The 16,512-nt window shown below is 49.8% G+C and overlaps 1 protein-coding gene and 1 non-coding gene across 2 annotated transcripts in view; one reads left to right on the top strand and one right to left on the bottom strand.

Annotated features, from left to right (window-relative positions):
• Positions 1 to 16,512, top strand: part of PLEKHA6 (pleckstrin homology domain containing A6) — a 133,901-nt gene that overhangs the window by 27,938 nt on the left and 89,451 nt on the right.
• Positions 9,877 to 9,983, bottom strand: LOC114512192. The gene has a single exon (XR_003685774.1). It is a non-coding gene; the product is annotated as a U6 spliceosomal RNA (small nuclear RNA).

Below are 16,512 nucleotides of genomic sequence, written 5' to 3'. Positions count from 1 at the left end.
TGTGTCCTTATGCAAATCATGGATGAAGAAGACACAGACACAGCAGGGTCAAGAACAGACCCCCCGCGGGGCACCACGGGAGGCCCACCCATTGGTTCAGCCAGCCCTGTAATCTGATGGGCTGCTGGGAGCTTGGCTCTGCTGCCTGCTGCCTTTGTCACCTTTGGCAAGGTGTCACTGCCCTGCTGGACTCCTGTTTCCTCACCTGTAACTGAGGACATTGGAGTAGTCATTGGCATCCCCTGGGGGGCATTAAAGAAATGCGTGTGTCTGGGCCCCTGCCCCCACCCTCCATGCAAAGATCCTGATTCAGTTGGTCTGTAGTGGTCCCAGGACTTAGTATTTTTAAGAAACTGTCTGGGTAATTCTAGTATGAAGCCAGGATTGAGAACCACTGGATTAAATGATCTCTAAGGTGATAATCTGCCTCTCTGATCTCAGCAGCTCCCCAGCTCCCCAGAATCCCAGCAGACATTTTTCTGGGGCCGCAGGTCCCACAGCCTGACCTCTGCAGGCCGTGGTCCACAGTCGGAGGGAGGGCCTGGCTGGCTGGTGTGGCACAGTGGCGTGCCCTGGACGGGCCACGCGGGACCACAGGGCGCCCTTGTGGACGCCTCCTGTCAGCTGCTTGCTCTCCTACCCTTTTTCTCAGGACAGAATGGATTCTCTGACACTGGCTCCTTTCTGTGCGTCTGAGCTTGCTGCCTGAGAACAACAGCCCAAGGCCAGTGTAAATCGGTTTCAGTGTGGGTCAGCAGAGATGGCTCCCTGCTTGGTTCCTCTGGGCCCTCTCTTTCTTTCCCCTGTAACTCAGGAGGCAACAGCACCTCTGGGCCTTTCCTCTCTCTTCATCAACTCCCATTGGCTGAGGGCTGCTTAAGGCCTGGCTGCGGCAGCTCCAGGAACCCTGTTGGCCAACCTGTGAGTGACTATGGAGCCCTCTGGCTTGGCACTGGAGGTCAAAGCACCTGTATGCCCTGCTGGCTCATTTGGGGCATGATTGGCTTCTGGCTTAGGATGGATGTTGCTTTGAGCATCCCTTTCTGCTTCTGGAGTAGGAGTGTACCCAAGATCTGCGTTCCCTCGTCCTGCTCCCCCCACACCCCTCCCCGTTGCTGCAGGGTGCTGGGAGTGTCTCTGCAGTGGGCTTGGTAATTGGCGCTTCAGTGGGCTGATTGACTCTAATGCTGGCGAACATTTAGTTACCCGGCAGCCGCCTCTCAGACAGCCGCTAATTGCAGGCACGAGAGACAATAATTACAGGATAATGGGCGGCTTTTGTGTGAGTCCTTCTCCTTGCACTGTGTCAGCAAACACCAAGGGTTTGTTTCCTAACATTCAGCTACTCTCCTGAGGAGATGCCCTAGCCCCTTCTGCTCACTGGTCCCTGTCGTCCAGCCCAACCCATTCCTGCCCCCAGCCTGGGTTTGCCCACATCCCCTGGGCCACAGACAGTACGTTACCATCTCCCCAAAATATTATCTCCTAATCTGCAGGCAGACATGCCCCTTTTTTAATACTTGCGAGTTTGAATTTGTGCCTTATTAAAATGTGGTACTTAACCAACTTTGCTTAAAGAAAGGGTAAGTAAATACTGTACTCTGTGCCTTCGTCCCTGGGCCCTTCTTTGTTAATATTTTTATGTAGCTGTAATTAGTGTGTAGCTGTTGTTCTGTGCCATGCATTTTTTGTTTGTTTAACGTTATTTTATATAAATACTTCCAGGTATGACAATAGCCCATAAATTTGTCATTTTAATAGCTGTAAATAATTCTGTCATGTTACTCCATTATTGTATTGCTTTTCTATTATGACTGGGAATTTGGGTTGTTTCCAGTTTGTTGCTATTATGAATAGCTCTGCTATAAACATCTTTATATGTTACTGATTTTCTCCCAGTTATCTCCCAGGGGGGTAAGTTGAATGATAAGTTGTATTGATCTGGCATCGTGTTGGAAAGAGGTGAGGGGAGTGGGGGGCTGGAGGCTACTGGGAGAATTTAACTGATTCCCTCTGTCTCTCCCAATATACAATTTCTTCTCATTGTACCTCTTTTCCTGTCCATTTCTATAATAGCATGATCCTTGCTCCAACTTCCTTAGAAACACCTCAAGTTAGTGATGTGGAGTCTTGGCACTCTGGTTACCTATTGCTACATGTAGATCACCCCAAGATGTAGAGACTTAGGGAAAAAATGTGTTGTTGCCCAGCTGATATGGCTCAGTGGATTGAGTGCTGGCCTGCCAACTGAGAGGTTGCCAGTTCGATTCCCGGTCAGGGCACATGCCTGTGTTGCAGGCCGGGTCCCTAGTTGGAGGTATCACATTGATGTTTCTCCCCTTCTTTTTCTCCCTCCCCCCTCCTCTCTGTAAAAGTAAACAAATAAAATCTTTTTTAAAATGTGCTTCTATCTCTCAGGGTTCTCTGGGTTACCTGAGCTCAGCTGGGTGCTGGCTTGGCTGTCCCCTGCCCTTGCAGTTATGTGCAGGCTGGACTGGGCCAGATGGCCAAGGTGGGTCCTCACATGGCTGTCATCTGGAAGCTCAGCTGGGCAGTTTGTTCCTACAGGGGGTGTCTTGAGAGAGTAGGCCAAGAGACCCAAGTGGAAACTTCAAGGTTTCTTATATCCTAGCCACAGAAATCATATGACATCATTCTTTTACATTCCATTGGTCAAATGGAATCATAGGCCCACCCAGACACAAAGGACATGGAAAAGGACATAGACTCCACCTCTCAATGGCAGAAGTTGCAAAGAACTTGCAGTCATGTTTGATCCCCTACTCTTAAAGACAGAAAGTCTGGTTTTTTAAAAAAATTTAATTAATTTATTTTTCGAGAGAGGGGAAGGGAGGGAGAAAGAGAGGGAAAGAGACATCAAGGTGTGGTTGCCTCTCATGCACCCCCTGTTGGGGACCTGGCCTACAACCCAAGCATGTGTCCTGACTGGGGTTTGAATTAGCAACCTTTTGGTTCACAGGCCAGCACTCAATGCACTGAGCCACACCACCCAGGGCAGAAAGTCTGTATTGATTTGTAGCCTATGAATCCTGTCAGCATCTCCTTAGGAGAAACCATATAAGAGACCCTGCCCCTCCATTTCACCTCAAAATGCTGCCCATTCCCACAGCTCAGAAGTCATGTGACCTCTCCTCAGAAGCTTCCCTGATGGTCCCACGGGAGTCATCTTCTTCTCGCAACCTCCATCCTTTACCTTCCTAAACTCCCAAGGCCCTATATCTTTGCTCTCGTCTTACACAGCTCTTATCACACATCACAACACCCAGTCATTTCATGGGTTTGGTTCACTATGCTGTCAACTCCTGCCTGAAGGCAGGGATTCTGTCCTGTCCCTCTTGTTAATTTCTATGCCTTCCCCTAAAGACCTTGTAAAGTGCCTGGCGTGTAAAAGGGCTCCCATCAGTCCTATTCCCTGCCCCCTTTTCATACATTGGACACGCCACTGTCTGTTGAATGAATGAGTCATCTCAATGAATAAGGGGCAGAGAAGAGGACTGACATGTACTGGACATTTACTGTGTGCACTGACCACCACTAGCTAGGAGCTTTATATAAATGATCTTATTTAATGTTCACAATAACCTAGCAAGTACTTAGTTGTGTCTCTGTTTTGCAGATGTTGAAGCTGAGGTTCAGAGAGGTTAAGTACTGTGTTCAGGGTGACATCGCTGGGTCACATAGAAAGTCGTAGAGTCATGATTTAAACTTAGGTCTTTGGGAACTCAGGACGACTGTTCCCTTCTGTACACATAACCTCTTGGAACCTGAGTCTCTTCCTCTGTAAAATGGGGAGGATAATACTTAGCTCATAGGGTTGTTTGGATGAAGGGAAATTCGACATGCCAAATTTCAGCACTGGTGTACTGAAGATGACGTGAGACGTGAGAGTACGCACTCACGTCATCTTGCCTGTGAGGACGTGACTTCTTGAGCTCCGGGGTTTGACGAGCACTCTCTGCCTTGGGATGGCTTCATGGCTACCAATGTAGTTGACAGAACAGCTCTGTCGCTGTCTTTTAGTGTGTGCATTGTTCACTGACACACACATGATTACTCTGGCACTGTGCTTCCGAATCCCTTGGGCAGTCATTTCCCAGGTGCGACCTCCCACCTTCTTCGTAATCACAGTGCAGGCAGCCAGGTCTCCAGTCACCCAGGCGCTTCCCCTGCAGCTGAGCCTCAGGAGTCTGCCCTCCCACAGTCACTGCTTTTGTTTGCTCTTTGAAAATTAATTCCAACAAGAGCTCATGCGTTCTCTTTCTTTTCCTCATCTTCACATTCATGTGCCCTCTTTACCCCTTGGCTCTAATTCATTGTGGTCTCTCTCTGTCTCGCCACATACAAGGACCCCTTTCGGGATGACTCTGCAGTGCTGACGCCTTGCTGGGTGACTTATGATATGGACCAGAAAGGAGACTGCAGTATTGTGAAGGAGGGTCCTTGGTGGAGCTGGGGGTGGTGATGATTTATGTCTTTTCTTCCCTGGTGTCCTTCCCTCTTATTGGCTCTGGCCGCATCATTTTCTGGCTCGAGACACTGCCCAGGAAGGGAGGAGCGAGCTCGTCTAGGCGTCCACTAGTCTGGTCTGGTCTCTGTCCCTTCATTCCAAGCTCAGTCCCGTCTCCTACTCCCCTGCCTGGCCACTGATAAATAGCATCGAGTTGCCAGAGTCACGGAAGGCAGAGGCGGTTGGACATTTTTTTTTCTTAACTCTTCTCATACCCTTCCCTCCAAAGGTCCAAACAGAAAAGTCTAGGAATCCAGACAGACCAGAGTTTCTTAAAATTCTTTTCTCCATGGCTTCAGGCGCTTCTTTTCTTTCAGTGAGGGTTGTTGGTAAAGTGCAGGGCTCCCGCCAGGCCAGACGAAAGCCATCCCAGCACGTGCAGGGGGCTCCCCACAGGCAGCTACTGGCTTTTGTGATTCTGTTCCTGGATGCCTGGATTTTGACAGATCTTCAAGTGCAGAAAAGCATTTCCGGCGTCCATGTGGATTTGCAAATACAGGAGTGGGCTAAAGGAGGTTTACAGTTGTGAGTATGTGAAACAGAGCTATTCAAGCTATGGTAATAGTCATAACCTGCATGTCTCTTTCCATTTGAACAGCTAACTGTGAACCTACTTTTGCCCGCCCCTGTATATGGCCTTTATGTTGGCAAGCTGGTGGGGTGACGGAGGGAGGAGGAGGGCAGAATAGCATGCAAGCTGACCAGTGCATGATTGGGAATAATACCTCCTCCCCCCTCCCCTGCCCCCGCAGCTTCCATGGAGTCTGGCCTGATAGCCTCAGCCAAACCACTCCTTTCACTGAATTCCAGTGACTTGTCACATTTACAGGATATTTATGCTTTTAGTTATAGGGTGGTCGTAGCAGATTGTATTGGATACACAAATTGGGGCTAGGTTATATAAGGTCTTGCATTTTGAACTAAGAAATTTAGCCTCTACGCTGCAGGCGGCGGAGATGCCCTGAGGGTTTGTGAGCCAGGGCAGGGCCAAACTGCCGAGAACAGGCAGACCACGTTCAGAGGTGCTCTTTCACCTCCAGGGCAATGTGACTGGGGTTGCTGTCTCACATTTAATCTGTGGTCTAAAGTCTACCTCACAGACAGGGAAGATTTTCTGGTAACGGGGGGCTTCTGGTGACACAGCGAGAGCTATTTTGGGGGCTCAGGGGTGAGGCTGGGAGTCCAAGTCTTAGGATAAAGTTAAGTGGGTGACTGGTGGCAGGAGGTGTAGGGTCAGAGCATAGAGTATCAGATCTAAGGGGTACAACACCCTTCTCTTGCTTCTAGAAGGGTTCACATTGGGCCATTCCCACATGTGGGGGCTTTTGCTCTGGAACACCTTGGAGGCACCTCTTAAAGGACCTGGCAGAATTATTTGCTGGCTCGAAGTAGTTGAGGCAAGACAACAGAGGACTGTGGTAGAACAGTGGCTATGGGGGGAGGGATTCACCTCTGTCAAGAGGGTACAGATATGCCCCTGTCACATAGGCACCTTCATGCCCATTGCATGGCTCAGAACAGCTGGCCCTTCCCTGTGCCCCCTGGGGACGGAGCCCTGACTGCCAGGACAGAAAAGGGGGAGGAGGAAATGACAGACTCCTTGTCTGTCAGCCATCTTCCAAGGTCACTTTTGTCTCTGCACGGCTGTCCCTGCAGCTGCAGGCTGCCTGCTGTTGCCTGGGTGTCTCCTTGCCTTCGTTCTGCTGCTCCGGCAGAGGGCAGAGGAGGGTGGAGCTGCCTGCTGCAGCTTCGAAGATGCTGAGGAGACAGAGGTCCTCCTTTGGACTGCTCCCTAATCCCAGAAAACAGCCTCTGCCACCCCTCACCCAAGGGAGGCCTTCTCTACAGCCTTTCATTGGTGGGGGAGGGAGGGAGAGGCTTGGTCCGAGGGGCCCAGGGAGGGTGTCTGTACCCTGAGTGGAGCTGTCTGTAGTGTTGGGTTGGGGCCAAGCTAAACACCTCCCCACCAACTGTCCCATCCATCCTGCTTTTCTGGCCTGGCTGGGGATGGGGGCTGGAGGGGGTGGTTGTCTGCAGGTTAACCCTTGGGAAGCCAAAGAGAAGGAGAAATTCCGGTGGGAAAGAGTCCGTTTCCTAGACGGGCGGTCTCATCAAGCCCAGAATGGCAGGCCCAGAGCCTTTCTCCTGGGATGATGTTATTAGAGAAGTTCTTCAGATAGTCAGGGACCTTGAGTCACAAAAATTTAAGAGTTCACTGAACAGGCTGAAAGAGGGCTTTAACTTCTGCTTTACCTTGTTGCCTCCAGCCCTACCTGGCACCGCCCCCTGAGGTGGGGGTTGGTTGTATTAGCTGTGGCCTTGGTCTCGTTGCCCTGTGCAGAGGTTTGCCTCAGGGGAGCTTCTCAGGGCACCTGGGCTAAGGCACATTGAGTCCACACTGCAGGCTTCACCCCAGCCCAGGCCTGTCCCCAGGGAAGGTTCTGAGATGGGGATTCTCTTTGTTCCCCATCCCTGCCATAGTCAGCATATTACTCTTGGCCTTTTGCGTTCAAGGCCTGGGGAGAAACGGCACAAGGCCGGACCTCCTCAGAGGGACCTTATGATTTTAAATAGGCTGATATAGATATTCTTGTCTAGCAGGAGCAAGATGAGTGGATACTTCTTGTTTTTTTTAATATATTTTATTGATTATGCTATTACAGTTATCCCATTCCCCCCTTCACTCCCCTCCACCCTGCACACCCTCTCCCACCCACATTCCCCTCCTTTAGTTCATGTCCATGTGTCATAATTATAAGTTCTTTAGCTTCTACATTTCCCATATTATTCTTACCTTCCTCCTGTCTATTTTCTACCTACCGTCTATGCTACTTATTCTCTTTACCTTTTTCCCCTCTCCTCCTCCCACTTCCCTGGTGATAACCCTCCATGTGATCTCCATTTCTGTGGTTCTGTTCCTTTTCTAGTTGATTGCTTAGTTTGTTTTTGTTTTTAAGTGTGGTTGTTAATAATTGTGACTTTGCTGTTGTTTTACTATACATGTTTTTTATTTTCTTTTTCTTAGATAAGTCCCTTTAACATTTCATAAAATAAGGGCTTGGTGATGATGAACTCCTTTAACTTGACCTTATCTGAGAAGCACTTTATCTGCCCTTCCATTCTAAGTGAAAGCTTTGCTGGATAGAGCAAACTTGGACGTAGGTCTTTGCCTTTCATGACTTGGAATACTTCTTTCCAGTCCCTTTTTGCCTGAAAGGTCTCTCTTGAGAAATCAGCTGACAGTCTGATGGGAACTCCTTTGTAGGTTACTGTCTCCTTTCCTCTTGCTGCTTCTAGGATTCTCTCCTTCATTTTTACCTTGGCTAATGTAATTATGATGTGCCTTGCTGTGTGCTTCCTCGGGTCCAACTTCTTTGGGACTCTCTGAGCTTCCTGGACTTCCTGGAAGTCTATTTATTTCCTTTGCCAGAATGGGGAAGTTCTCCTTTATTATTTGTTCAAATAAGTTTTCCACTTGTTGCTCTTCCTCTTCTCCTTCTGGTGCCCCTATAATTCAGATGTTGGAATGTTTAAAGATGTCCTGGAGGTTCCTAAGCTCCACAGTTTTTTTATTTCTTATTTCTCCATTCTTTTTTGTTTGGTTGTTTCTTTTCTTCCTTCTGGTCCACTCTATTGATTTGAGTCCCAGTTTTCTTCCCATCACTATTGGTTCCCTGTGCATTTTCCTTCACTTTTTTTATCATAGCCTTCATGTTTTCATCTAATCTGCAACCAAATTCAACCAATTCTGTGAGCATCCTGATCACCAGTGCTTTGAACTGTGCATCTGATAGGTTGGCTATCTCTTGGTTGCTTAAAAGTATTGGCTCTGGAGCTTTGATTTGATTTGTACTTCTGTTTGAGCCTTTTTTTTTTTTTTTTTTTTTGGTCTGGTTGTGCCTATTACATATGAGGGTCAGAGCCTTAGGTGTTCATGAGAGTGGGGCAACCCAGTCGCTGGGTTGTGACATTGTATGTGGGGGTGGGGTCCAAGAGGAAACAATGGTGCTTGCTCCTCTCTCCATCGGATTTCAGTCCCTTCCGCAGCTTCCCCCAAGCTAACTGGGCCTTTCTGGTGCTGATTCCTGGGTGGGTGGGCCACGTTCTAGAACCCCATGGGTCTCTCCAACACACTCTGCTGTGAGGCTGGGAGTCTCTCCCTGCACCTCAACCCCCACAGGTGTTTTCAATCAGTTCCTGGAGGTTCTGTTTCCCGGTGCTGGGACCCTGGGTTGCATGGCTGTCTCACTGCCCAATTTCTCCTGGTTTATCTGTGCTCAAATGTGGGATCACCTGGAGAGCCAGGTGCCTTGCATGCAGTGCCTCGCTTCACAGTTGCCACCTCACTGGGTCTGCCAGCTGCCTGTGCGCCCAGGGTCCACCCGCTGCGGTCTTGCACTCGGGATGCCTTACATGCCCAGGATGAATTACGAGTCCAGTGCCACCACTTTTTGTGCCGCCACCCCTCTCTGTCCAGCTGCCCAACTCCACCCCTCCTACTGGTCTGGATGAACGTGTATATTTTAACTCCTTGGTTGTCTGACTTCCATCCAGTTCAGTTTTCTGTCAGATCTGGTTGTTATCTTGTTTCTAAATTGTTGCTGATTTTATTTTGGTTGTGCAAGGAGGCACAGTGTGTCTACCTACGCCTCCATCTTGGCCGGACTTTTTGGTTTTTTAAGGGAATGTATTGCTGGTAAAACCCTGGGCCTGCCATAGAACAGCCTGCCTTTAACCCGTGAGGCCCCTCAATTCGCCTGGTCCGTAAATGGTTGCTGACTCCTGGTGGAGGTGGCCCAGGCAGAGCGCACTCCACGGAGTGCTGGAGAGCAGCACCAAGGAGGTTTCCCTCAGAGGGTGAGACAGGCCTGTGCATTTGTGGTCACCGCGCCCCTAAGCACCAAGCCCTGGGCTGCACCGGGTATGAGCCGCTTCCCTGAGATGCATAACTTCCAGTGGTGAGTCCCCCTCAGAGCGCCAGCTGTTCATCAGCTGAGGAACAGGGATTGGACACGAGGCTTCCCTCCTGTGGATTTGTGAAGCTACAGTGAAAGTAGTCAGCGTATATAAAAGGTTATGCAGAGATTGTTATGAATATTAGTATTCTGAGGAGAGGCCTTATAGTCCTAGGTTTCAGGACTAATTCCGTGTGAAGTTCCTGCAGCCGCAGCTTCCTCCCAGGGTGGGGGGTGAGGAGAAGGAGCCACTGTGTGTGACTTGCCTGCCCCTCGTAGCCACCCGCTTTGGGCCAAGCCCTGGATGGTTAGAGAGAACCCATCAACCCACACAGACAAATGCTAGGGCCAGAGCATGCCTTCCTGCCCATCCCTCTGTCCCCTTCTTTGCTCTTTTTTGAAGCATTTTTCACGAATTTGTGTGCCATCCTTGTGCAGGGGCCATGCCAATCTTCTCTGTATCGTTCCAATTTGAGTGTATGTGCTGCCGAAGCGAGCACTCTTGAAGCATTTTTCATTGCCCCCTCCCCCACCCTGCAATCACGAACCATGGAGCTCCTAGGCAGGGTGCACAAAGCCTGGGGGCCTCGCTGTTCTGTGGCTTGGTTTGTCCTTTGCCTTCTCCTTATTCAGATGGCCTTGGAAAGCCTTACAGAAACCTGCCTCCTCCTTCCTAGGTGTGGCACTCTCGTTTATGGTAACGATACCTCACATTTATAGGGCGTCGCTTCTCCTGCGAGCCTTGAGCATTTTTCCTTCTGTGCTTGCTCCCATGGCTATGGAGGTGCAGGCTGCGGGGGGACAGGCTCCCAGCAACTTTATAACAGAGGCTACGAGGTGGTCAGTGGCTTGCCTTAGGCCACACAGCAAGTGGCAGAGCCAGGATTTGAGTTTCAGAGTTGGAAGGGCCCTGGGATCAGTCACGAGGTTCCTCAACTGTCAGCAAGGCACTTGTTGGCTCACTTGCTCCATGTGTTCAGGGGAGGGCTGATGCCTGCCTGCCCCGGGTTTGGTATGGGTTGGCTCCAGGGTAACCTTGGGATGGCCCTGTGGTCCCTGAAGGTCAGTGAGTATTAGGAGGTGGGAGGCTGTCACCTTGTGGCCACCCAGCATGTTCATGAATATGGAACAGGCACCTGGTATGAATACTAAGTTAACCTGTGTCCCCTTCAGCACTGTGCCCCCAAAAGGGCAGGCTCTGGGCAGGCTCCTGCTGGCTCCCTTGATTGGCCACTTAGTCTGAGGTGGAGCCTCTTTTCTGGCACTCAGCCCCTTAGGAGGCAGGTGGATTGGTCTGCTAGTTTCTCTTCCAGGAGCAGGCTGCTATGAGGTAGGAAAGGGACCAGCTGGGCCAGGAGGTGTGTCTGCGAGCTGGTGCCCGATACCCCTCCTGGGCCCACAGGGGCAGGGAACTCCCTCTGAGCAACTGTGCTGGGATGGGTTGGGGGACCCTGGAGGCATGGGCTGCTGAGCGGGGTGGGCAGTCACTCGGGTTACATGTTCCTGGGGGCCTCTAACTCTCCTGCTCCATCTCTCTCTCCTCACACCTTACTGTTGCTTTCTTTCTCCCTCGCTCTCTCTTCTCCTCTTTCCTTTGCACAGTTATGGCCTTAGCTCCACAGTTATGGCCTTAGCTCCTGAATGTGCCAGGCCGGGCACTCTCCCCATCTGTTCCTCATTTCCCAGGGACTTCTCCAGATACCCCGTAGTCCTCTCCTTTCCCTTCTGAACTCTCCATCCCGTTCTCCCTCAGTCTGCTCTCCTCTCCAATGAGCTCTGTGGTCAGTAGCACCAGGAAGTGCTAACTAAGGGAGGGACTGGCCTGGGAGGTGCCAGTTGTTTGCCCAAGGTGGGGTGGGCGATGCCTAGGCCCCTGCTGGGCTGGGCTGGAGTGTGGGCTTGGGTGGTTGGTGCGTGTACGGCCTGCCTTTTCACAATTTCTTCCTTCTCCCCTCATCCCCTTTCCCACTCTGGCGCCTAATGAGACAGAAAGGCAACAGGCACTCCCTGCAGTTACTGCGGATGCTGCTTTGTGGCGACAGAGTTCTTTTCAAGTCCTAGCGTAGTAAGAGGTGATATTCAGCATGGGGCTGCAAAGCTCTTCGTTTTCAGCTCTGAGCCAGGATGGTCCGGGCAGGAAGGGCAGTGGGGGATTCTGCCTCAGAAGACTGAGTGTGTCTCCACTGCTGCCTTGTGCTGGGATTGAGGGCTGCTTTTTCTGCTGTTGTACTGGCTCTGCCTCTGTCCAAGTCCCCAAGGGGACATAGCTGTAGAAAGTGAGGTCTAACTTGTTGCAGGGGAGCTGTTGGAAAGGGGGAAGCAGCCCGGGTCCTCCTCCATCATGTTCTCAAGGTGTGGAAGCCCCAGAGGCCAGAGCCAGAGGCCCGGGCGGCTCAGAGGAGCGTCCCGCACTGTGCTGTGTCACCAAATGCCGATCGTGGGGTCTAAGTGTTATTTAAAAAACTTTTCATCGTAGAAAATTACAGATATGCATAAAAGTAGAGAGAATAGTATAATAATCACTGTGGATACAAGCTTCAATAGTTTTTTCTCTTTTTAAAAAAGGATATTATTTATTTTTAGAGTGAAGGGAAGGGAGGGAGAAAGAGAGGGAGAGAAACATCAATGTGTGGTTGCCTCTCGTGCACCCACAACTGGGGACCTGGCCCGCAACCCAGGCATGTGCTCTGACTGGAGATTGAACTGGCAACCGTTTAGCTTGCAGGCCGGTGCTCAATCCACTGAGCCACACCAGCCAGGGCCCAAGCTTCAATGGTTCTGAAGGCATCTCATGGTCAATCCTGTTTTAGGTATAATCCCAGCCTTCGCTACCTTCTGGCTATTTTGAAGCAAATCCTAGACAATTTATCATTTCATCTCTAAATATAGGAACTTAAGAAAATCATTGTCATACCTAAACAAAATGAACAATTCCATAATATAATCAAGTATTTAGTTAAATTTCCTATTTCTCTGATTATTATTTGTTTTCCCCTAGTTTTCTTTTTCATTTGGATCCAAAAACATCTACATATTGTGACTACTTGTTACAGTTTTTATGTCACTCAATCTATGGATACTCTTTTCTCCTTTTTTCTGTCTTTCAATGTGTTGCTAAAAAAATTGGGTCATTTGTCCCGTAGAGTTTCTAACATTCTGTATTTGCCCCATTCACCCTCGTTATATCATTGTTTTCTGTCCACTGTCTCTGTGCTTGTGGTTAGACTGCAGCCCTAATCAAGTTCAGGTTTTGTTAATGTATTTATTCAGGGGAGGGAAGCAGGAACCCCCGGGTGATGGCGCACATCTATCAGGAGACACGATGTCTGGCTGTCTCTCCTTTTGTGGTGCTAGCAGCCTTGATGATCATTGCCGAGACTCGTCCATTCATTACGGGCTAATTGCCTATTAATAACTCTCCCTAATTGGACGTTACTTCTTTCACTCCAGTAAGTAATCTCTTGCTTTGGAAAAAGGCTTCCTTCTCTGCGAGGTGTTGCTGAGGAGGCCGAGACCGCATGGCAGTGGGGCAGCCCCCTCCCACCCGTCCTGCCCGCCCTGTGGACCGGTGAGGCAGGCCTCCCATAGACACCAGTCTGGGAGCCTTGGGAAAAGTCCTCTGCATCCCATTTTGTCAAATTCCAGGTATTTGTGTTCATAGAGAGAGTCAGAGCCCGAGACACCCCAGACAGCCTTTCCGGTTAGCTCTGAAATACAGCTCAGCTGCATGTAATTAAATTAACGCTCAGACACAAATCTTCCTGGACTCTGCACCCATCCCTGGCTCATGGCTACCCATCAGCTACCTAATAATCACTCTTCATATTTGTATGATAGTTTATAGCTTGCAGAGCACGTGCCTGCACACATGAGAGGTTAAGAGGGAAGCCCTGAGGTCAGCTTACTTGAATGTGGATTTTGGTCCACCTCTTTGTCGTTGCTTGGCACTGAGCAACTTAGCCAGTTTTCTTCTGCACCAGTGTCTCCACTGATCTGACATTAACTTAGATCATGTAAACAATGCCTGGCACATAGTAGGTGCTCAATAAGTAATAGCTATTATTATTTTGAATCATCTGCTCAATCCAGTATCTAGCTGCAGGAATCCACCAGCACTACATAAGGACAGAGTAGTGGCCGACAACTGAAATTTGACCGTATGTCACAGATTAGAAGTGTGTGCTGCTTGTTCCAGAATCCATCAATGAGGAGGTACAAACAACATTTAATAGCAGTTTCTTTCCTTTTCACCCAGACAGGGTCATCTCAAAGTAGCCAGGGCCCCAGATCAAATTTTAAGGCTGATGAGGCTGTGTCCAGAGCAGTCAGAGAACTTGCTCTCTGAAACACACAGAGAGTCAGAAGCTGTGCCTATAATGGGAAAGGAGACCTGGCCACCCTGGCCGTCTGATACTTGTGCTGTCCTTTCCTTAGGAATGAGAGCAGTGGGGAGGGACTGGGAGGACGTAGAGTTTGGCTTAGACTTGCTCTTGTATTTTTCCCTTTGGAGGCCTGGGCTGTCTCTTGCCCTGGAGGAGGCCCCCTGAGGCCTCCAGTGTAGAGAACCAGGTGATCAAGCCTCCTCCCCGGGAGTTTGTGGTCCCCTGGGGCCTGGCACAGCTGCCTGTCCATCTTCCCATGCAGATCAGAGGCAGAAATCTGCAGTTGGACAGTTAAACAGAGCAACCTGCCCGGGCAGAGGGGTGCCGATTAACCTCAGGGCTCTCAGCATGCTCTTTGGCCTAAGTGGGCCAGAGACTCCAGGTCAGGAAGGGCTCCTGAGAAGGGGCTTGGAGAGAGACTGGTCGGCACCAAGCTCATTTGCTCTGTATTAGCTCCTTATCACTGGCTGTTTCCTGTAACTCTCCATGTGCTGGGCAATACAGTTAAGACACCATTTGCAGCTTTCAGAGAGATACAGAAAGGAGTGGGGCTGAGGATAAATAGGGAGCAAGGCCTCAGTTCCAGGAGGGAAGGAGGGATCAGAGGGCTAGGCAAACAGAAGCACTGGCACTGCTTTCTTAGGCATAAAAAAAAAGAAAGAAAGAAAGAAAGAAAGAAAGAAAGAAAGAAAGAAAGAAAGAAAGAAAGAAAGAAAGAAAGAAAGAAAGAAAGAAAGAAAAGAAAGATACTGGTACATAAGGAACAAAACAAAATGTTATATTGCTGTTTCACTGGGCGCCTGCCTGTTAACATCCTTGAGCTACTTCTTTTCCTGGGAGTTCGGCTTGTGATTTGTGCATGCGAGCTGAGAGTGGTGGACTTTCCATCCCAGGCAGATGAGAAAGGGGGAGGGGAGAAGTGGGGGAGAAGCAAACACCCAAGTAGCTTCTTTGTCCACAATTTCACACTACAGAGGCCTCCGTGCAGAGTGGGCTTCTGCCTCGACTGTTCCCAGCCTAAGCACAGGGCTGGCCCCAGAATTTGACCAATAAGGAGAGTGTGAAGGCGCACAGCAGTAATCCATTGGAATCATGTAGCCAGAAAGGGGATGATGGGGACAGTAGATGCTGGGTGAGGTCAGATTAAACTCCTCCCTGAGCCCCTGTGCCTAGGTCTGTGCTGGCACACAGAAGGCTTTTATAAAATGTGAACTGAGTCCTGTCCGATGTGGCTCACTTGGTTGGAGCATTGTTCCATAAACCAAAAGGTCATGGGTTTGATTCCCGATCAGGGCACATGCCTAGGTATAGGTTCAGTTCCCTGTTGAGGAGCGTACAGAAGGCAACCAATCAATGTTTCTCTCTCACATCGATATTTCTCTCCCCCATTTCCCCTCTCTCTAAATTACAAGCATGTCCTTGGGTGAGAATTAAAAAAGAAAAGAAATGTGAAATGAATGAATGAATGAACCAGTCCAGGAGAAGGAAAAGAAATTTGAGTAGTACAGCTCTCATTAGACCCTTTTCATTCTCTAGATTGAATCTTAGGGGTTAGACTTAGGACTCAGGCGGTAAAAGTTGCCTGTTAGAGGTGCATTCTGAGTTGAAGTAAGTCTTGGTTATCTGTCCAACAGATCTCTGCTTTGTGAATTAACCAGGATTTTGGCTTCTTCTCTTTCCCTTTTATCTCCCGACTCTGCCTGTGCTCACTGATGTGGGGACACAGAGTGGAGCAGCCATATGCAGACTCCTTAGGGTGAGCACTGGGAAGGATCTGTAGAGTTCGCCTCTCGTGTGCTCCTGCCCCTCCTAGGGTTCTGCCTGGGTCTTAGTTGCCTCTGTTTTTTTCCTATTGTGTTGCACGTAGTCGGCACTGATAACACATTTGCTGAATTAAGAAATACTATAACTTGGCGAAGGCAGAAGAGAGAGGCTTTCTCTATCCTGTCTTCTTTGGCCCTGTTCCTTGTCCCTGGCCCTAGACTAGGACAGACTGCCTTTAAGGGACAGAGGAGCTGAGTATCTACTCATGCCCTCTGGTCTCTATGAACTCAGGGGCCCAGTTTGAGCCCGGGCTTTGTTTCAGCTGGCAGAAGGGGCATGGAACTGGAGCCTGCCCTTGGCTGTAGAGAAAGTCAGCTACAAGCAGGACTGGACACATCCAGTGCTCAGCAGCCCGCCCCACAAAGCAGCTCGGGAGAAAATGAAGTGGATTCTAGCCAGGGGAACTCAGCTCCCTGAGCGGGACTCGTTCCGATGGGGCTGGGGCAGGGTGAGGAAAGGGGCACTGCCCCTTTCCTGCTCTGTCCAGTCTGTACGTTAATGGCAGCTCAGCTGTCCTTGGTGTTGGAAGCCTGGAAATGGCTGTTCTTGCTTCCCCCCCCTGCCCATCCTTAGCCCCTAATGTGCCCCAGCCACTGAGTTCTTTGAAGAACTAAGTGATCTCTGGAATGGCCAGGAAGCAGAGTCCTGTTGTGGCCCCCTCCTGGGCTTGCTCCTAGGCTACTCTAAGAAATCACCAAGAAAGATCTTTCTCAAGGCCCAGGGTCCCAAGAAACCTCAGTTAGTTTCTGACAGTGTTTTGTCTTCCAGCTGGGAAGATAAACTCACCCAAACCTTCTGGAGGAACCAAGGCCCAACGAGGCTG

This window comes from Phyllostomus discolor, chromosome 14, assembly GCF_004126475.2.
Source record: "Phyllostomus discolor isolate MPI-MPIP mPhyDis1 chromosome 14, mPhyDis1.pri.v3, whole genome shotgun sequence".
NCBI classification, from domain to species: domain Eukaryota; kingdom Metazoa; phylum Chordata; class Mammalia; order Chiroptera; family Phyllostomidae; genus Phyllostomus; species Phyllostomus discolor.
Note: the sequence above shows the minus strand (reverse complement) of the source record. Positions and strands in the feature narration are given on the sequence as shown.